This window comes from Crocodylus porosus, unplaced genomic scaffold (assembly GCF_001723895.1).
Source record: "Crocodylus porosus isolate Cpor-Errol unplaced genomic scaffold, CroPor_comp1, whole genome shotgun sequence".
Taxonomy (NCBI): Eukaryota; Metazoa; Chordata; order Crocodylia; family Crocodylidae; genus Crocodylus; species Crocodylus porosus.
The window spans coordinates 156,604,285-156,625,943 of NW_017728886.1; the positions used below are offsets into that span (position 1 = coordinate 156,604,285).

At 43.6% G+C, this 21,659-nt stretch overlaps 1 long non-coding RNA gene across 2 annotated transcripts in view; it reads left to right on the top strand.

Annotated features, from left to right (window-relative positions):
* Positions 1-19,339, top strand: part of LOC109324714 — a 71,764-nt gene extending 52,425 nt beyond the window's left edge. For both annotated transcript variants that reach the window (XR_002104989.1, XR_002104988.1), the window contains one exon: positions 18,834-19,339. This is a non-coding gene — a long non-coding RNA (uncharacterized LOC109324714). The remainder of the gene's footprint in view (positions 1-18,833) is intronic.
* The last annotated feature ends 2,320 nt before the right edge of the window (positions 19,340-21,659 follow it).

Sequence of the window (21,659 nt, forward strand, 5' to 3'; positions counted from 1 at the left end):
CTTTTTTTTTCCCCTCACCCAAAATCCTTCTGTCAAAAACATTCATCCTCTGGTGCTGCACATAGACTCAAACTACATAATAGGGGTGCCAGATTTGTGTGGCAGGATCTCTGGAGTGATGTGACATTGTTTCTCAGTCCAGCCACTACAGCATTTCACATGGAGCTTATTCAGGTACTTGGCTCTGCCACTGTTCCCCTGGGAGAAAACTTTCCCACTCTGTACCCCATCTGTGAAATGGGATGCAAGATGCATGCTGGAAAAGCTCTATATAAGAGTTAAGTATTATTCTTACTGCTTCATATATTCTGTCCTTGTTTCTAAATGTTTGTTGTACTACATATTTCTGAAATAAAAGCAAGTAACCTGCTCTAGCTATTTTGACAGATGGGCAGGGACTTGCTGAGACTTTTGGCACCTAGGAAACAATGGAGTTAGGTATCCATGTGACTAGTAAGGCTTGAGGTAATGGGGATACAATGTCTTTCCTCCCTTCTTTCCTTTTTGGGCAGGGGCAGTTGGCTTCCAGTTTGGGGCAGGGAGTACTCACCCCTGAACGCAGCACAGCAAATAGTTTCCCAGTAACTGTCTGTCCCAGTAACTACTGTTACATTACATCCTGCACTAAGAAATGAGCACCTTTTGTCTTGATGTTTTCTGGCAAAGTAATAAGTGAATGATGACATTTAGCTTATTGTCAGACATTGAGTCTTGGCACCCTCTTGGGATGAGTGGGAGAGTTTTCACCTCTCAAAGCTATTGCTTTAGGCTGTCTGCAGACTCCGACAGCTGTCACTGCCTAACTGTGGACTTGATTCATGTTCAGAAGGTTTCCTTTAACTGGAAGAGTTGGAAATTTAACTTTGTTCAATGAAAGGAGAGATGGGGAAGCACAACTGTGCAGCATTTTTGAAAAAACAGTTTGCATCTTGGAAGCAATTAATGTGGCTGAGTAATTGCATTGTTAACTGCAGCCCTGACTTAAGTGGTTTATGGTTGGTACTTCAATAATAAAAGTCTGTGTGAGGTGCTGTACATACATACACACACAACCCTTGTCTATATTACTGAGTTCTGCTGGCAGAGCTGTGTCAGGAAGGGGTGTGAAAAGATCTGTCTGCCAAATCCCCAGTGTGAAGGCAGCCCTGCTAACAGACCTTCTGCTATCTGGGGGAACTGGTATAACTCTAGCAGTAGAAAAATGCCTGCTGGCAGAGCTGTATCAATACCAGGAGTCCCTGGCTGCTGTTGTATTTCTACCACCACAGTAAAGCAGCAGAAACCCTTGGACACAGACATATGCACAGTTAGAGAATCCCTGCCTTAAAGGGCTTTCATTTTTTAACAGACAAGCCTAACAAGGAGGGAAGGCAGGAGGAGGAGAGTAGTAGTAGGGGAAATTACTTCTCCAGTGTCATGTAACAGACTGAGAATCCAGAACTTCTGAGTCCAAGTCCACTGGACCATTCATCTTAAGCCTGTGGTTGCATTTGCTATTAAATTGTGGTCATCTCCAATTTCAGCTGTGAAAACAAACCACTGGTGAACACTGTTACTAGAGTAACCAATCTTCTACAACATGTAAGGTTCTTGTAGCACCAAGGAAAATTTTAAAGCTGCCATTTAAGAATGAAGGTGTATGAAATGCTATATATCCACTTAGGATTCTGGAAAAATAAATGTTAATGAAAAATCATGAGCACAGCACTGGCAGTGCTGCTTTCTGAACTACTCTTTGCTTTCATTTAAACAGAACCGCCTCCTTCCCTGCACACATAATGCTTTGAGACTACAATAAAGAGTCTACTTTACTCTATTGGAGGCAGCAGATTCTTGAAAGCAGAAGTGGGTTGTGAATTAAATTTTAATTAACAGTTGTTTCAAGTTGTTAAATGATGCACAGCAATTCTATCCTGGGCAAACTCAAGATGCTGTAGCTGGTGGGGTGTTCCAAACAGTAAGGTGTAGTCAGACCGAGGTAGTCCTTCTCCATTAGACTTTTTTTTGTAAGGGGAGAGCACTCTCATTTCTGAGAGCAGAGCATGAGAACAAGGGCTAACTGCAAATCCTTCTTGGCACCTAAACAGGCTGTAAATGAAAGTTAATTATCTAACTTGCATACAGTGATCTAGATCAATTCTGCTTTAGCAGCTGCAAAACCATGTTGTTGCCAAGATAAGGGTTACTGGGCATGCATAAAGGTGGCCCAAATTGGCCTACATTTTGTTGTAATCCAGATTAGAAGATTTTAGATACTTCCCAGCACTAATGTCCCTTTCATTCCCTATGCTGCCACAGAATAGTCTCAGCAACAATTTGATGCCTACACCATATGGGTAGTTCCCCATAACACACACCAAGCCAGGACATGAGGGGTATGAGGACACTACCTACTTAGCCAACCTATGTGGCAAATTTATGACTGGGCTACAGAGACATATCTTCTTTTTGCTTGTTGTCCTCCTGAATCTTCAACCATTTATGCTTCATTGGCCTAGCTCCAATAAGGAATTGGAGGGAAATCACCACCAACCCTGGGCTGTAGCTTGGTGGTTATGACATCTCCTGGGAAGTAGGAAGTGTGGTTTTGAGTTCCCTCAAGCTGAGGCAGTTACAGAATCTAGATCTCCCATGCCCTGGGGGACGGCTCTAATTACATGACACTGGGCAAAATGTTATCAGTCATCAGGGGCAGACCCAGGAAAGGTGCAGTGGCATAGTCACATCACCCTTCCACAGTGAAAGTCGTGTTCCAGCAGCTCCATTTCTCCAGGGCCCTAGGGCTAGGGACAGACATTACACATAAACTGGTTTAAGTAATCAGAAGCTGGTTTAAACCTGTAACGGAACAGATGTTGAGTGGCAGGGCAGTGCTGTTCCCTGCCGTGTGACCTGGCTCCACAAGAAGCAGAGATCCAGGGGTGCGTGGGGCGGGCAATGGAAGTGAGGAGACCACCAGTGCGGATCACTGCTCCCTGTGGAGCCGAGTCATGCACCAGGAACCAGCAGGCTTGCTTGCCACTCTGCGCTGCTTCTCTGTCCCATGACCTGGTGACAGGGATCAGAGATCCATGCGGAGGTCTTCTCACCTACGTGGAGGGCAGTGGACCTCCCCCTCCCTCAGACGAGCCACTGATGGCCCCATCCTACTCCCCACTGGGGCCCTGGAGCCTCCGGCCTCAAGCCCTGCTTGGCTGGGTAGGGCTGTGCGAAGCTTTCCTTGCAGCTTGTTCAAAACAGATTCAGCCGAAATGAAACAGGACAGTGATCTCAAACACCGAAACGAATCACTGTCCTCTGAAACCGAATCAAAACACAGTTGCTTCGCACAGCCCTAGTGCCTGCATTTCTGGGATGTCTGTCCGGTTACAAAACTGATTTAGCCTAGCCAGATTAGACTAACCTGCAAAGATTGAATCAATTCAGGCTCAGGTTTTTTGAATATCTGTCCCTAGCCTAGATGCCTGTGTCCCCTGCAGTGTTGAAGGCACATTTGGAGACCCAGGCTTTAGTGGGACATTCAGAAAATCAAATGGGGAGCAGGTAGGGAACAGGTAGGGAAGAAGAGAAAGGGGAAGCCCACCAGCAGCCACTGCTGTCCCCAGTTGACATTGGGGGTAGGGGTAGCCTGAGGACTGATTCTTCCCTGCTGTTTGGGAAATGTGAGGATGAGGGAGAGGAGGAGCTGCTCCCTACAGCTGCTGGCTGGAATAGGGCAGCACTGGAGTGATCCTGGGGCTTACCCCACCCCTGGGTGAGTTGAAGACAGTAGCAGCAGGTTTCCAGGTGATCCTTCCTGCCTGTCTCCTGCTGTCCCTTGTGATCAAGGACCAGGAGCTGTAAGAGAGGAACCATCCACTGCTGCCACAGTCCCCAGCCAAGCCAACACTCCATGCTGCCACGTACCCAAGCCCCCAGCTAGAGGGGGGACAGGAGGAGCACTAGGGCTTCTCCAGCCCTGGGTTAGCTGGGGACAGTTGTAGCACGGGCCAGTCCCCCCTTGAACCCACAGGCAACCCCTGCTGAAGAACGGGACAGGGAAAGAGAGGAGGGGAGGTACCTGCACTGGAATGGATGGAATACTGAGAGCTGTGGAGGGGAGTCTTACCTGTTTTGGGGACTCCAAAAAGTCCCTGGTAGCTGCTGCCATTGTGTACTCTGCCTACAGTGGGTGGGTGGGGGGAGCTTGCCACCTCCCTGTGGCACTGGTGACATCTCCCTCACCCCCTTTTCAAATTCCTAGATCTGCCCATGGCAGTGGCACCCTGCTTATGCTCAAGAGTGACCTTGAGATGGTGTGGTTTACGTTGAACTGAATGCTGCTGTCAGTGGGTGTTAGGTGACCTTGTAGGCACCATCCCTCTGGCTTGTCTGGATCCTGAGACAAAGGAGGACTGTGTAGTTCCGAGTCACATGCCTAAACCATGGAGAAAGGTGGGAGTTTACACACACCTAGCATTTCCTGCTTACCTTTGCATGCCTCCTTGCTTAGCATATGGTTCCATCCCAAGGGCAATCCAAAGTGCCTAAGTGGGCACCTCTACACATGCATTAATATGCAATGGTTACTGTGCATTTAGTTTAGTACCTGTAAATTACAGGTAGTCACATTTTAGGAGATGCTACTGCACAATAGAATAATTCTACTGCACATTAGCACGGGTTTTGCTCGCCACACTAATGCACAATATTATTAGTCTACTGTGCTCAAAGCCTCTCATGTAGATGTGCCCACTAGGTCTTCCTATTCACTGAAGGGATCTTAGGTACCTAGCCCTGTCAGTTTATATCACCTTCTGGGGCAAGGTGTTGTTATGTCAGTAGGAGTAATTTGGATTCAGCCACAGTCTTGGAACAAGACTTGAGGTCAACCCAGTGCCAATGTTGCAGATTCTCTATGGTTAGCGATGCAATCCTGTGGCCAGGATGTTAGGCCAAGTTCCTTTTGAAGCTACACCTCTACTGAAGAAACATCTCTTACATTACAGTGTCTAACAAGGGTGTGTGAAAAACTGATTATCTGGTTTGACCCCAGAATGAAAGTTCTCCTGCCCCTCAGGAGCGTGCCCATGACAGTCTAGGGTGGCTTCGCTCTTAATCTCTCCAGCTGAAGCCTGTTCCACTTTGCATACATTTGACTTGAACATGCCAATAATTTCAAGAGTGAAACAGCATTTTTTTGTGAATAAGCTACTCTCCGGAAAAAAATCCCTTAGGCCTAGTAGGTAAATCCAGGGAACAATCTTGATGTAAAAACCAAGTGATCCACTTCAAGGTAACTCCTCTTTCTTTTTTCCAGTGAAGATATATCCTGTACCATAATAGCTGCCAATGGGTAAACTAAAGATCCAGTGACACTTTTTCAAAACAGAGGCTGAGAAGAGCCCTGTTGTGCTGTCCAACACTCCCTCAATAAAACAGACTCTAGATGTACAACGTAGTCTGCATGCTATTGCTAAGTACACAATAGTTGCAGTATGCTACCTCATTATGCTGTAAAGTGCTGTGAAATACCATGTTTATTAAAGGCACTACATAAAATCAAATTCCAAGCTATTCAAGTGACTGTAAGAGGGGCAGATCAGCTGCAGTAGTATAGCTACATGATCTGCAGTCCAGTGGTTTTATGGCTATGAATGTCCCTTACTTATATTTGCTTACACGTGCCAGAAATGACAAGTGCCCTTTCAGGGATTTTTCACGCTGTCTCTTTCTCTTCATTTACCCTATTGTTGGGTATTGAAATTTCAAATAGTTCTTGCTCCAAACTCTGGGCTTTATTAAATATATGCCTGCTGGTTCTGAATGTGCATCAGTTGGAAGGTAATTATATTTTTTTAAGCAAAGCAGCCATTGATCTTGGGACAACTGAGGAGAAAGGAAAGAAATGAAAAACAGGTTAGAAAAAGAGTTGGAAGAATAAAATAGGTTCCAGAGAAATGTAAAACAAGGACTCCAGATACTGTTCAAAGGATTTCCTTATGACTAATTTGGGAAGGCAAGGGGTTGCATCAATATCATCCAAAAAAGGAAGAATGACAATGGTAAGAACAGACAGGAATGAGAACAAATAAGCATCATAAAATGGACAAATGTCCATAGCTCTGTAGAGAGTGAAAATGTTTTAGTGCCCTCTCCCCTCCTCCCTTCCTGTTCTCCAGGAAATGTCTTACTAATAATAGGAAGAGCAAAAGGGTTGGTGAGTTTAATAATGCCCTCAAGGTGATAAAAGGTTTGAACTTGATAGAACAAACCTTGGCCCTCTAGTTCTCCAGCTTTGATTTAGTTGTGAGAGCTGCTCTGTTAGTGTCATCTCAAGTTGGGTGACCCACATACAGATCTCAATGTGCACAAGGTAAGATACCAGAAATTTGCCATTAGGATTATAATTACCTTGAGTGCTCAAGAAAGAAAAACGACTTCCCCCATGAGACTTTCATGGCAGGTATATAAATATTACACCTAAGCTTCTGTAAATTATTCTAGAGATATGCTATTTAAAATGTGGGTGTTATCATTAGCAGCAGAATTTAAGTGTCCTGCTGGAAGAGGGAGCTTTAGTGTACTGGTAGTATTAGAGTGAGCCAAAGACTTTCTTGTGTAAAGCTGAGAACCGTTAAGATCTAGAAAAGAAGCAGCAGCCAGAATACGGTCTCCTATCCTGGTTTTTGGTGTAACTCCTATAACTGTGATAGCTTTCCAATGATGTCACACTGTTTTGTGAGGCTTTCCTCTTCTATTGAACTATTATACATAGTATTTATACAGTGCCATCACCATGGTATCAGAGTACCTTCTATTCTATAGTACATTTATCCTTGTAACGTCCCTGTGAGGTAGGAAAGTACTTGTTATCCAATAGGAAACTGAGGCAGAAAGATGAAGGGACTTGCCTAGGTTAAACAGGAAGTCTGGGTCAGGGCTGAGGATTTCCAGAGCACTAGACTAGGGCCCAAGGCACTGGACTACTCTGCCCCTCTGTGCCAATTAACTTGTATTAGTGGAGATGTTTTAGTATGTTAAGAAAAATGAAAAAATGTTATGTAAGAAATGTGCAAAGCAACTGATAAATCCTAAGTATATTTTAATTTGGTTTAAAGTTACAGTGCAGATTTCTGGATCAAATCACTAACTAGTATAAATGAGCACTCACACAAGAAATCCCTTGTTTTGTTGCTTATAATTAACCTATTAATGCCTTGTTAATGTCTATGGTACTCTGTAACAGTGCTTAGTAGTGTATACATGTTAGAGAGATTGCAGATTAGTTTGTTATGTAAGCAAGGCTTGTAAGTAATGTGGAACTGACCCTTTGTGACGCATGACCCAGAAACAAAACAAGAGACAGGATACCATACAATAAGTGAACAGTGTTTTGATATTTTCCAATAATAAATCCTGTGAAGTTAACCTCTGTGTAGTGGAGTTGAACTTAATTTATTTTCAAATGTGCAATGTTTTAGTATGTTTATTTGCACTGTAACCTAATTTTCCACTTCCTTTCCCTTGTCATACAGTTTTTAAACCACAAAAGCAGTAATGACTAGAGAGAAGAATGTCAGGTTTAGACAATAAAGAGCCCTTGTGGAAAAGCCCTGTGAATTATATAGAGAATGATAGCCTCTCTGTGGAATTTTAAGCCCAGGCCTTCTCAGTTTTATAATTGCAGGTCACCAGGAAATATTTATTTTAGCTAGTTAGTTAGTTATATAAATTAAAACTCTTCTCTAGGCTAGTGCAAATCAACTGAGCCCATGTTTCTGTAGAGGGACCTGCATACAATGCAGATTACTTTAGTCCATGTGATCAGAGTGCTACTATGTTATGCATAGCACAGCCGTGAAATTTTAGTACTAATCATGTGTCATCCTTTCCTCCACATGATTACTGAACTAACGTTGGATCCAAATCAGACTCACAGATCCCAGCACTTTCAAACTTTGAGGATGTTTGTTGCCAGTTGGATCAGGATTGGTATTTGGCAAATGACCCTTTTCTATGTAATAAACTGAACTGCCACCCCAGATCAGCGTCCTTCCTGCCAAGAATTTGTGCTTGTTCAAAATTCATAAAAATGTTTTGGGCTTTGTACTTATCTGTACATTTAAAGGTTTTATCACTTTATCCTTTTTACATCCTAGAGGAATATTCTGTCACAGAACTGCTCACCAGCAGACGGTGCAGGTACAAATGTCATTTATGCCCTATATTCAGTTGAACTAGCCACTGCACTTGAGTTGACTAGCTATAGCAAGAGACCAATGCAATGTCTTCTTCTGACTGTATACACTTATATGTATGTGTACGTTGGAGTTGCTGGAAATGAATAGGGGGTCAGTACACTCTTACATGTTAATTCAACAATAATCATTATAAGTAGTAGCTTTCCTGATTCATGAGCTCCATAAATTGATCAGGCCTACTGTTAATGAAGAGGCTAATGCAGTATATATATGACAGATCATTCATTTTACCTTTTAACTTTATCTGATCAAGGAAACTTGATCAGGCTGGTAATGATAATTTCCACTTTAAGATAAACTACTGAATGCTATTAAAAGTCGACGAGCAAGTATCCTTTACGTACACTCAATACTGATTTCGGCAAAGATCCGGTGATCAGTTTGAATGATCATTCTGTGGATACTCAGGGCCAGAATTTTAACCAAAAAGAAGGGACTGATCTTTGATCTCTCCATTTGTTTAAAACTGTTTCTCTTCTACTGTATTAGTACAGCCTCTAATAGTTTTAGGTAAACAATTTTGTAGTAAAAAGGTCCAGTAAGCTTTTGGTTTGATGTATCCATTAAAATCTCAAGTTGAGTTCAAATCCTCTCTAGACTAATTATTGTCTGTGCTGCTAGTTAGTTTCAGGACATAAAAGGACAAAAGAGGAGTATATGATCATCTAGTTTGACTGTATAACATAAGCCATGGAATTTTACCCACTTACCTTTGCATTGTGGTTTACACTTACAAAACTCAATGGGTCTATGCGGTTAGACATCCCTTTGTGACAAATGTTGGTAAATTATTTAATAGTGATCACTGTACTTACCCAAATGCAGTAATCTAAAAAAACAAAAAGGAGGGGAGAATGCTTCCTGAAACAATATTTTCCCTGATGATTATATTTTTTCATAAACTTATTAAAATTTTATAGGAAAAAGCAGCTTAGTGCAACTTACTGAATGCCTATACAAAGATGTGATTTGGTATGAATAACAAACAATAGGTAAAAAATTGTGAATGGAAATGCTTAATGTTTTGTTGTGGTCCAAGGTTGTTTATCATTATTTGAGGGGGGGGAAATAGAAAGTAATTACATTTATAGAACTGAGCAACATTGTTTTACGGAAGAGGTTAACAATATTCTATTATTAACACAAAGTGAAGGTTGACAGTTAATTTTCTCCACAAAAGACTTCTGCATTGTGACATTACTGTTGAGAATTTAAATACTAAAGTCTCAGTTAAATCTCAGTTTTCAGCACAGTGCTCCTCCCTTCTACCATATCTGCCTATTTTTTGCTGATACATCAGAAACATTTTTCTGTGACACCATCTTTAATTCTTCCCTGCTTTATCCTCCATAACTGCTATCTACCATTGAAGGTCATGCCTCAGTTTCTGACAGTGGTGCCCTCAATACATGTTGTATTCATATGGGTAGGCTGCTTCCTAAGCCAGAAGCACTGTAGCTGCAAACTTTATAGCACTTTAAGAGGGTTATTTAGCATTATGGAGTGTCAGGGTCAATTAGCCTGTCCCTGGTACCCTGATGTGGCTACACTGCTTACATCTTTGAAGATAATTTGCCTGGATCAGTGCTGTGTGGTGGGGGAAGTGCCGTTGGATGTCGTAAGCTTACCATGTAGATGCTGCCCAGTATGGGCTAGAGAAGGCCATCTTTTGAGACAAACCCAGAAAGTCCAAAAGTCTCACTCAGGCAGGAGAATCAATTCCTATGCTACCAGTTTCAGTCCTTCTAGCCAGGGATTATATCGTATCTAATACCTCCCAGATGTGTCTGCCAGATTGCATGCCATGTCCACAGTCATGTGATCATGCAATTAAATATTTATTGTCATAGTATTGACACAAGGTTGTAGCTGTCAAATTCTTGGAGAGAGCCATTCTCTGACTACAAATAGCTTGTGCTTTTCCCTCTCCAGGCTAGAAGTGGATTGAAACTTTGACAATTAAAGGCTGCTATTCACAACAACAGGATTTCAATTTTTATTGTCAGCTTAGGTTATGTCTTTAAAAATGTTAACAGCAGAAGTTGATTACTCACTCTACTATTAGTAATCCCAAGCTATTGAAATGCAAGAAAATTACACATGAAAAATTAATTTCTACCTTAGATTGTCTTTCATTCAGCACCAAGTCAAACATTAAACTGCTTATTTCAAAGCCTCCATCATAAAGATAGAAAGTTTTACTTTTGCTTTTTGGGCATCTAATTTTGGGCACGCTAAGGAACACATGGTACATAGAGCAACTGGTTCCCTGAATGCACTGGTAATGTTTTAAAACTTTGTTAGTAAAATGAAAACATCTCTATTTTAGCTAAGCTCCAAGAAGTTCTTCACACAGACTTTCAGAAAATTTCTCCCATATGCTTCTATTTGGTCCCCTTCTTTTTTGTGTGTCCTTGTCATAAGCCAGATGTTTTTCCAGAACTGTGCACAAGCGATTGCTCTTTCCATTCCCACAGTGAAGTCCTCCTTTGTGCAGGTGTCACCAAGAGTCGGTAAACAAGCATGTGCTTCATGGTCTGCACTTCACCGCACTTGCATATATTCGTGTCATTAGAGTAGCACCATTTGATCATGTTTGTTTCTGATTTTCCAGTTTGCACGTGCAAGAGATTCAGACATTTCTATGTTGGCCAATTTAGATTTGTGCCTCTTGGAAGGTCCTCCTGCAGTTCCAGGTCCATTTCAGAGAACCTGATTGCACATAATCTTTCCTTCCATAACTTCAGCCATACCCTCTGCATCCAATGGCACAACACTGGTCACTATGAATGACTGGTGCCTCCCATGACTGGGGAGGCACTATGGTGGCAAGCGGCAAGTGGGGACCACCTGCAGCTGCAGGTGTCGGTATTGGTGGTGGCAGGCAGCAAGCAGAGACTGCCTGTAGCTGCTGGTATTGGTGTCAGTGGCAGTGTGTGGGGGGGTGATGAGTGGCAAGCAGGGACTGTTCGCAGATGCCATTGGCCGTGTTGGTGGCAAGGGAGGGTGGAGTGGCAAGCGGCAACCACCCACAGAAGTTGGCAATGGCTTCGGCGGTAGCCAATTTCAGTGGGGGCATGTGCCCCTCCATGCTTCCCCTACGCATCACCTATGCTGGTCACAAAACCCTTTCACACTTTAAGGAATTTAGTTACTTCTGTGTAACTATAAAGCAGATGCCTGGGGTCTTTCATCTGCTGTGATCTTTCTTTTTTGGTGTGCTACTTTTCATTTGATATCAGATCATGCAGTGCCAGCCAATAAGTACAGGTGTCCTTTGCTGTTGGCTTTAGACATCTTGTTATTTCATGCCAGCTGTCATTTAGAACTGGGTCTATTTTCTTGATGTGAACTGATCATTCCTAAACTGGACACGCATACTCTGCAGGGGAGTAACACAAGGCAATAGCAGTGATACACAATGTAGCTGGGTTCACTCTCCACTTTGAGGTGGCCAACTATCAAAGCAGCACCGTACCTAGACTCCTGGTAGCCCCGCCTGAACTTTTAGTATCAGGCCCCACTTTGCCAGAGATAATGATAATAATAATCTGACAACGGAAAAAAAACTTACCATTTTCAGGCCCCTTTTCTGTCTGGGTTCTGGGTGGCTGCCCGGTTTGCCAGTTTCTGTGTCTGGCCCTGTTTCAAAGCATGTTGTTGCCAGTGCTGACTTTACTTTTCGTCTTCTCTACAGTTCTTTGAAGGTAAGTGTTTGGTCCAATGTAACTCCCAAATACACAGGGTTCAGGTGATTAGTGGGACTCCATCCCAGATGAAGTTTAATTTCCTTTCGGCTTCTCTATGGCATTGGTGAAAATCTGTGATCTGTGTCTTGGTGGGGTTTGTGTGAAGCTGGCCCACTGCCTCTCTGTTACATAGCCATAAAAGTGGCATGTGAATGTCTGCTGTGTAGGCAGAACTCGTAGTGAGTGCTTGTCTCCCATTCTCGCCGCCCCCCCAGCCTCTGTCCTGCCATACGGCTATGGGAGAAGCAGTTGCAGGGGGCCACAGGCAGCTTTCTGACCCCTTGTGGACCACCAGTTGGCCAGCCCTGCTTTAGGTCCTCCTTGTACTTTGCTTTATTATAGTGCCTCTGTCTAGAATCCTTTCCCTGATCCAGTTTAGAATATCTTCAACTCTTCCTGCTTCTCAAGTACACTTCTTCAATGAATCCTATACAATTTAGTCCTTGCCTCCAGGCCATAGGGTTACTATACATCTGGGTTTTCCCAGACATGTCCTTTTTTTTGGCCTGCAACTGTCTGGGTGGGTTTTTAAAAATCCAAGCCAAAGCCCGGGTTTTTGCTCTGCCTCTACTTCTCCCAGGCACTTCCAGCTTGGCTGCTTGGGGCTGGGGGCAGCAGGGCAAGGTGACTGGCTGTCAGGGAGTCACATGCTCTGTGCACACGCCCAGCAAGCTACTTGCAGGTAAGAGAGACACAGAGAGAGTGTGTGTGCGCACATGCAAGCTCCATGGGGTCCTAATAGCATATTACTCAGTTTAAGGTCAAAGCAAAAACAAATATAACTTTATTGGAATAGGTACTACATTGTTATATGATTTATTCAGTTTTAAAAGTGTAATAAACTAGGCAAAATGAGTGTAACAAACTAGGCAAAATAGTAAATGATGTTATTTCATTGGTCCTGTAGTTATTATAGTTAAATGTATGTCTCTTCTTCAGATTTGTAAAAACAAAACCTAGTCTTCTTGAGCATCTTGACGATACTTCCAGTGCTTCACTGTCAGTTATTTTTACACCTGAGTTAATATTACCACACCTGAGTTAAGGTTTTTAGTTAGAGCTAAAAATAGTCTACAGGGCTGTGAAATAGGAAAGAGACATTACCAAGAATGGCAAACAGACAGCACAGTTGCAAAAAAATAATTTGAATAGTGGAACATCAAAATCATTAAAAGAGAAAGAGGGTCGTTAACACTTCTGGAGTGAGGAGAGACTGAGAATCAGGGAGATGATAATGAGCCGTGAAGTCAGTTGGCTCCCTCAGCACGGTCTGAATAGAAATGCTGCTGTTGCTCCCAGGCAGTTGGTTTTAAAGTTTGGGTGGACCAGGAATCAAAGGGATGCGGCTGTATTACTTCACCCCCCTAGATCTGCCCCTGGCCAGTTGCAGTTCAATCCAGACAAGAACTGCATGATGCTGGTGACTGCAGCTGGAAGAACAGGAAGAGTTACTGGCCCGAGTGGCTGAAGGAGCATCACCCACTGTTTGTAATGCTGATATACAACTTCAATGTTTGGTTAGGATGTTTAGATAGCAGCTCTGGCTCACAGCACTTTTTAAAGTGTCTGATGACAGAAGAGCCACGTTTTTCTTTTTAATATGTACGTTGCGGGAGTTATTCATGACTTAGGCACTGTGTGATTTCATTACCATAATGGTGTCCATAGGGCGATGCACTGAGATGCCCATAATCTAATGCAGAAGAACGAAGCAGTCCACTTATTAAATGCAGCTGCATGTTGGGTACAGATTATGTGAACACAACAGGATGTGCACTAGCTGACACTACATTTCTGGCTGGTAAGCAAGGTGTTGGTGTTTGATACCTAGGTACCTGGGTCTGGAGAGAAAGCACAGTGCCTTTTATTAACTGTATACTCATCCAGCTGAGAATTCATCATCTTAAGATCCTAGCAGCAATTTGTTCATGTAATGGTATTAACATAGTTGCTCGTATCCTGAATAAAATTGCTTCTTTGCATAGCCCCTCCTGTACCTGTAATGGTAACTTCTTTTACACTAACCCTCTGGTATTCCTCCTACTGTATCTGAGACTCCTGGTAGATTTGGTTATACTTTCTGTGAGCCTAGGGCTGGAGCCTAGCTGGCCTCTCTTAATGGCTTATAAAATAATAGGCATGTGGGGTCTCAAGGAGGCCCCAGTGTGATACGTAGGTTCAGTAGAAATGTCAGAAACTGCTGAACGAGAGACATGCTGGCATTGATGAAATTAGTGGGACAGGGAAATAGTGTTTACAGTTAAGCAGAAGTGCCTTCTGACTGCTTCTGAAATTCATTTGGGAAAATGCTGTAAGTTTTGAGTCAGTTCTTGATTTTATCGAATTGGTTCACACTTCCTTTGCATAACAGAAATAGCAATGTACGATATGCACCCATGGCATCTGTGGACAGATAAGACCTTTTCAACAGTTGCTTACTGTAATTGTCTGCAGTGTTTTTTCCATTGTTAATTGTAACAATATTTATTTATTATGTGTGTTTTTATGTCCTTTGTCGAGCTGATTTAAGAAAGCACAAGGCAGCTCTTTCATGAAAACAGGGCCTCATTAGAAACTAGCTGACACCAACTCAACTGAGTCTCTGCTTGTATAAAAGTTTTAATAAATAAACTGAGGGTATGTCTACATGGCACAATGCAGTGCAGTGTAGTGATACCCAAGCTAGCTTTAAATGAGTTACCTCAGTAGTCTAGCTGTTTTAAAATGAAGTCCCACCTGGGAAATTATCTGGGTGTTTGTCAGGGTGTCTGTATACTGCATTGTATTATGCAGAGTGGACATATCCTATCTGTTTGTGTAGCGCTTTAATACATATACATATCTCACGAGGTTTGTTACATGCTTAGTAATGCAGAGCTTTTTGCCCCCACCCCTTTCTCTTTTATGCAAAAGGAGGAAATGGTTTTTCTTATTCATGCCTCTTTCTTTGCCAGAGAAATCTTAAAAATCATTTGCACAAAACACGTTGTCTAGTAGCTTTGACTATGCTGCTATATATATGTGAACTTTGAATCTAACATTTTCTTCCTAGGTACTACAAATGTGAAGTTTGATTTACATTTGTTTTCCTTGCAAACTAGGAAGAGCATAAAACATAGGCAGCTTTCCGTTCAGATGCCATAGACTGTGTATAAAAGCAGTCTGGAAAAAGCCACAAGGAGCAAGGAACCAGCAGGGAGGCAGGAGGTTTTGGAAGTTTAACAGACATCTTTACAGCCAACAGACCAAGAGACTCTTGTTCCAAGCTGTATCTTACTTGAATATGTATTAGAACAGTTTATGCTCTTTTAACTTCCGGTTTCTCTCTTAGAAATCCAAATTTAGGTAGATGAGTTGCCCATGCCAGTTACACCTAGGATCTTGCCAGGTCTGCATCCTTCATCCTGGGCAGTTTTAGAAACTAGTCTTGGGCTTTTTAAAGGAACTATAATTTTGATGTTTTTTATAGATACCCTACAACAGCCAAAAGGCACTGAAACCAGGCCAGTCAGGATGTCCTGTTGGGGTTTTTGGAGCAGGGCCCTCTTTTGCCATAACCAATAGAAACAAGAGAGGGCAAGTGGAAGAGTCCCAATAACCAATGAGTTACTTCAGTACACTCTCATTGGTTATGGGAGTTTGCTTATTGGTCAGAACTTCTTACCAATGCTGCTTGTAATTGACCTGGGGAAAGCTAGCATACTTGACAATACTGTTATAAACCTATGTTCTTGGGGTTTTTTGTTTGTTTTTCTGTTTCTTTTTTCTTTTTCTTTTTCTGTATTCTTGTTCTTTTATAGCATGTGAGTTGCATCTGAAGAGCAGAGGTTAGAACAGAATAGTTATTTCAGCTGCTTTTACTGAAATGTCAGATCCCAAGAAAGGAGAAGAGGGTTCCAATTCATAGGGTCAAGCAGGGACACTACTCTATTAAATTTACCTTTAAGTGACACTCTAGGGCAAGTGGTATTGGTATGATATTTGACAAGGCTGAGGGGGAAGAACAGCAGCCTAATAACATCACTGTTTTCCATCTATTGCACTATATAAATAATTCAGTGTTCACTAGAATAGGGACTGGCATAGGTGCCCCTGCGCACATCCCTGGGGGAGCATAGGGAGGCATATGCCTACTGGATTTGTGCATGGGGTCAGGGAGGGCTGTCCACTGCAGGCTTGGGGCCAGGAGGTGTGCTGGCCTTTCCCAGTGGGGGGCCGGGCTGGGGCAGGCGGGGGCAAGATGGGCTCAGCTGCATGGGACAGGTGGCAGCAGCAGCAGCAACACTGGGAGGGGTGGCTATGGGGGGAGCTAAGCTGAATACTGGGGTGGCTAAAGCCCCACAAACCCCCCTAGTGCCACCCCTGCTCAGGCCACTCCGTTCTGTTGTCGTTCCTCAGGAGCCCTGTGCTAGCCACACACCCCTGCCTGCCCCGCAACAGTGGGCTTCCAAGGGAAAGGCAGCATAGCAGAGTGCTCCGAGCAGGGACAGTGCTAGGGGGGGCTTGGAGGGCTAAAGCCACCCCAAAATTCTCTGTAGCCACCCCTCCCAGTGCTGCTGCCACTGCCCTGGCCCCAAGCCTGTAGTGGGGAGTCCACCCTCACCCCATGCACAAATCTGGGGGTCACATTTATCCCATGCCTCCCCTGGGGGTACACTTGGTGGTGGGGAGCCGCCCCCCCCTGTGCACTCTGGGTGAGCCACCTGCGGCTCCACCCCATGCCCCACCCCAGGGTCCCATTCACTGGACAGCTAGGCCTGCCCCAGCCTCTGCCCCTCCCACACTGCCTCCCTCACTGTGGAGGGCTCTATCTGCCCCACACCCCTTCTTTCCCACAGACATACCAGCAAAATGCTGCTCTCCAAGCTGCTGGGCTGCATTCCTGGCCACGTGTATGGTGGCTGCACGCATGCACATGACATTTATTGGTGACATTATCAGGTACATCAGCCAAAAAAAGCTGATGGCCAATAATGCTAATTTTCCTTTTATCCATGCTGATCTGATATGCAACTGATATATCCATGCGCTTCTAGAGGAGGCCTCCAATTTTGTGTTTGCCCAGGGCCCCAGTAACTCTTAATCTACCTCTGGTGACTGGAATGTAGATATCTTAACTCCCAGATGAATGTCCTCACCACTGGGCTAGGGAAGCCAGACCCTATTGCAATGACTGCTTTGTTTAAATACTGAGTATGAAGTGTGACAACTTCAGCAGGGGGAATTGGGAGTAACTTATACCAGAAAGCCTTCAGCCTGGCAGTGGAGCATATGGGGCAGATCCAGGGGGCTGCAGCAGTGTGGTATACTTCCAGTTTGGCTGTGTCATACATAAGCTTTTGGGGCAGGGTCTGGCTGGAGCCCTTGCTTCAACATAGCGCCAGGGCCCAGGCTGCCACCACCAGTCATCCCCTTCCTTTTCCTTTCTGCTGAATTCAACAGGGAGGAGAAGTGCCAACAGTGACACTGCTTGCCCCCTGGGCTCCGACACCATGTGAAGCAAGGTCTCCAGCCAGCCCCTGCCCTGATCAGCTTGTGAGTTGAGCTCACTGCTTATGCAGAGCTTTGGTAGGAGCCCACACTGACCAGGCAATGAGCTCACTGCATGTGCATGGCCATGGGCGACTGGTGCCACCTTAGTCAGGGGGGGCACGTGACCAATCTTGCTGATGGGCAGGGGGTCCCCCACGGCCCATCGCGTCAACTGGGAAGTGGCCGCAGTGCTCCTGGAAGTGGCTGCGGCTCCCACTCCCTGGGCAGCACTCGCGGGGGGGGCACTGGCGCTTCCACTTGCCTCACCTGCCCATTGCTTAAGTGGGGAGCATGGCCTGTCAGCAGGTGCACCAGTGCTTTTAGGGGGTGCACCCCTGTGTACCCCTACACATTGCCACAGTGCATGGCAAAGTTAAGTAGTGTAGCCACAGCCCCTTGACCCATTCCTGGATCTGATTTGTTACTGGGCAATCTTGTGGGAGTCATGGGTTTGGATCTCCTCTGACCCCAGAGTAGATAGACTTTGAGCCTCCCACTTTCTAGGTGAGTTCCCCAACAATTTGAACTATTGTATAAGAGGGGCTACACCACTCTCATTTCTTCTACCAGCATTTTAGCCAAGTTCATTACTTTTGCTTCTCTTATGAATACCTAGAATATTTTGTTTTGGGTCAAATGGGATGTTTTATTCTGAATTGAATAGAACATTGTGCTTTTTCATTTTGGCTAAAAAAAAAAGAGAGAAAATAATGTTTAGTTTGAGGTGAACCAAAGCTTTATTTTTAATATTTATTTTACGAAGGGAGGAGTTTGGCTGTTGACCTTAAAAAAAACTGAATTGTATATCCCCAAACATAATAGTCTCTGTGTTGAAGATATCACCATCTAAATACACAAGAAATAAAGCATGGGAAATATTTGTATTGCCATTTGGCTGAAGGAAAACTGACAGTCCTGGAAGATGGAGTACATCTACATCAGGCCTGTGGTGCTCCCAGTCAGGAGCACCTTGGAGGAGACACCACCCCCACTTGCACACAACGTGCAAATAAGGCAGTGAAGCTGCTGCAGAGGCGCCCCACATATTTGTTGTCATGCTCATTATATCTAGTTATGTGTGCGGGGAGAGTCTCAGTGGCCTTGCAGAAGAGGGTGGAGAGGGCATGCTCAGGAATGTGTCTGCCTTAGAGTACCAAGCATGCCGTATAGCAACTAATCCAAAGTAATGCAGAAATTTTGTGTCAGAGCCCAAAATTGAACATGGAGCTCCTGAATCTTAGTCCAGTGCTAGACTGGCTAGACTGTGTTTTTCCAGCCCTAGAAAAATGAATTTTGTTTATTTCTCCAGGAGCCTGTTTGTCAACTGGCAGAAAAAAATAGGATAGAAGCACCCTCTACTGCTGGACTAGACGGGGCAGAAAAATATGTCACTTGCAAACTGAAGTGTCTCTGGGCATAAATGTAACAGTCACTTAAGCTCAATCAATTAGAGCACCTGTCTTGGTACTGTTTATCTGGAGGTCAAATTTGAAAAGGCAGCAGCTGGCAAAAAAAATGTTCATGGACAAATGTGTATAATTTTTTTAACCGCCTCCCCCATTTTTTTCCTCGTAGCCAATACTTGACTGAATTATGAGGCTTAGGACCATCAATTTCTCAGTTGTTTGAGATGTAGAAAACTGGAATGGAGGTCAAGTTATAATTGGCTTGTTCCTCCTCTCCTTATAATCTAAATTTTGGCATGGTTATTTTGTTTGAGTTATTTGCCATGTGTTACTTTAATCTCCCTGTGGTGTGTCAGTTTTGCACCCTCCTTATTCAGTTAAAATGTTTCCACTAAACTGGTGAGCAGAAACAGGCTTTTTCTAGAACTAATAAAGCTTCACTTCTATTAAGGTTTTCTTTTCTCTTATAAATTAGTGGGTGCAGGAGATTTTTTCCCCCCCTCCTCAAATTCTTAGTTCCAGTGAACGGAAATGAGTTTTATATTGGGGAAATGAAGAGAAAGTGTCAAGAGTCTCAGGATGGAAGGAAATGAACTTGCTGAGTTCCATAGCAATAGTGTTATGTTGTTCCACCTGTTTCTTTAATTACTAGAAGTAGCTGAGCCTTATCAGCTGCCTCTGAAGCTCTGAGAGGACAGGAAGTGCTGATCTAATCAGAATCAGGCTTCTTTTCAGGTTTGCACACAGAGTCAGAAGGCCTCTTAGGATTGTTCCTCCACATATATGTAGGTCACCTGAGCTTCAAACTTGCTTTGAAGATCAGAAGCAATCTACATGGTTTCTATAATCTACAAATTCCACACCCCCACCTTTTTTTTCTGAATCGCTGCTTTAAGAATAGAGTTCATTGAGTGCATAGACACATTTTGGTTTCTTGCCATGTAATAATATTAGACTTACTGCATGCTGCATTTTATTATATAGGGATTAGTTTATTTTCATTTTACTAAGGAGCCCTACATCACCTCTAACAAGTATGCTATTCAGCACTGGTTAAACTGGTAGTTCTCCAATTCCTCATTCAACCTCCCGCCCCCCTGAAAAAAACAAAACAAAACAAAACAACCCCCCCCCAAAACAAAAAAACCACCCCACTGTGGGCTAGCATTCCATTGCAAAAGCTATTTCTCCTGAGAGTTTGGCTACAGCTGAATCCAAACCAGAAAATAGGCCCCCTTCCAATTCTGGAGGAAACTCAGAACTAAAGCTGTTATAGGAACGGCTTTGGAGGAGAGCCTCTGAGCCACCCAGCCAGAATAATTAGATTCAAGGTTCCTGGTCTGGTGCAAGTTCTATATATTAATAGCCAGGACTTGCAGTGATACTGCAAGGGACTTTTTTGTTTATTTTCCCTGCTTCTTTGCCTTCACAGTTACAACTTTGTCAGTTATCTTTAGTGTAGTATTGAGTCTTTATTTCAGAATCCCATCATCATGACTTCTTGCTGCAAGGCAAACTACCTGGACTGTCTTCCCTTTATTTTAATAATCTCTGACTCGGGACCACTTCTCCTTCAATAGCCTCCACTCTTTTTTTCTATCTGCCCTCTATTTCCTCTTATTTATGGCAACTGTCATGCTTATGATTCTCCTGTTCGTCCTCTTCCTCTTATCAATTTTTCTGGACGAGCTGAAAATGAGTTTTAATGGGCCTCCCACGGCTGTTGCTCTTGTGAGATTAGTGGGATTGGATCTTCTTCTCTTGAGAACTAGATTAAAAGAAAGGGAGAGAGGGAATAGATGGCCAGAACACTCAGGAGGATGGTGACAGAAAGTAAGGCTAAGGAAGGGAAAAAATGATTTTCAGGATGTAATATAATGGTTGGGGGTCTTTTTTGGTTTAACTGGCTCCTAGCCAGGGTTTTACTGACATGTCACTGCCACTCCAGTGTGAGAAGCTTAACGGTTCCATTATTAAGCCATTTAGCAAGCCCTGCCGTCACCTGAATGCTCCTATTTTTATCCAAATGGCCTTAGGCTACTAGCCATAAATGAGCCACTAGTTTTAATGTGCTTTTTTTGGCTGACCTCTCTGTCCCCAGATTCCCAGAACCTGCTCCTCCCCGCCTCTTCCCCCACCCAAACATGCACACACATTAATTGTACTTCCATGCTATGGACACCTGTTAGGAAGGGCACAGCTGAACTGGTTCCTAATACTTCCAAATCTCTGATAATGCTCCAGTTAAATCACTCTCTTTCTCTCTCTCCCTTCCCTTCCCCACTATCCTTCTTTCCTTCAAGGTCTGGTATTACTTTTCCCTTACTTTACCTGACTGAAACAAGGATTTCTGCTCATGTGTAAGGCGAGAAGCGTTTATTCCAAAGATGTTTATTGATTTTCTTATTTTCTTATTTTTTTTGCAGGCTGGTAACTATGTTTTTTGGAGTTCTCTGCAGGTTTCTATTCAGCTCCCCTGCCCAAGTGCCTCGGTTTCTTCCCCTGACCTAACATTACCTATGAGGAATGATTTGTCTAGACTAGAGTAGCATTTCTCAACCTGTGGGTCATGACCCAAAAGTGGGTCACAAGAATATATGAAAGGTTCGCAAACAAACTTTAAAAATGGATTCTCCTTTAAAGGAGAAAAACACAGGAAACTGCAGCTTTCTCCCTGCTGACTGGCAGAGCTCCAGCCTGCAAGAGGCTGCTTGGGGTCCCCCATGACC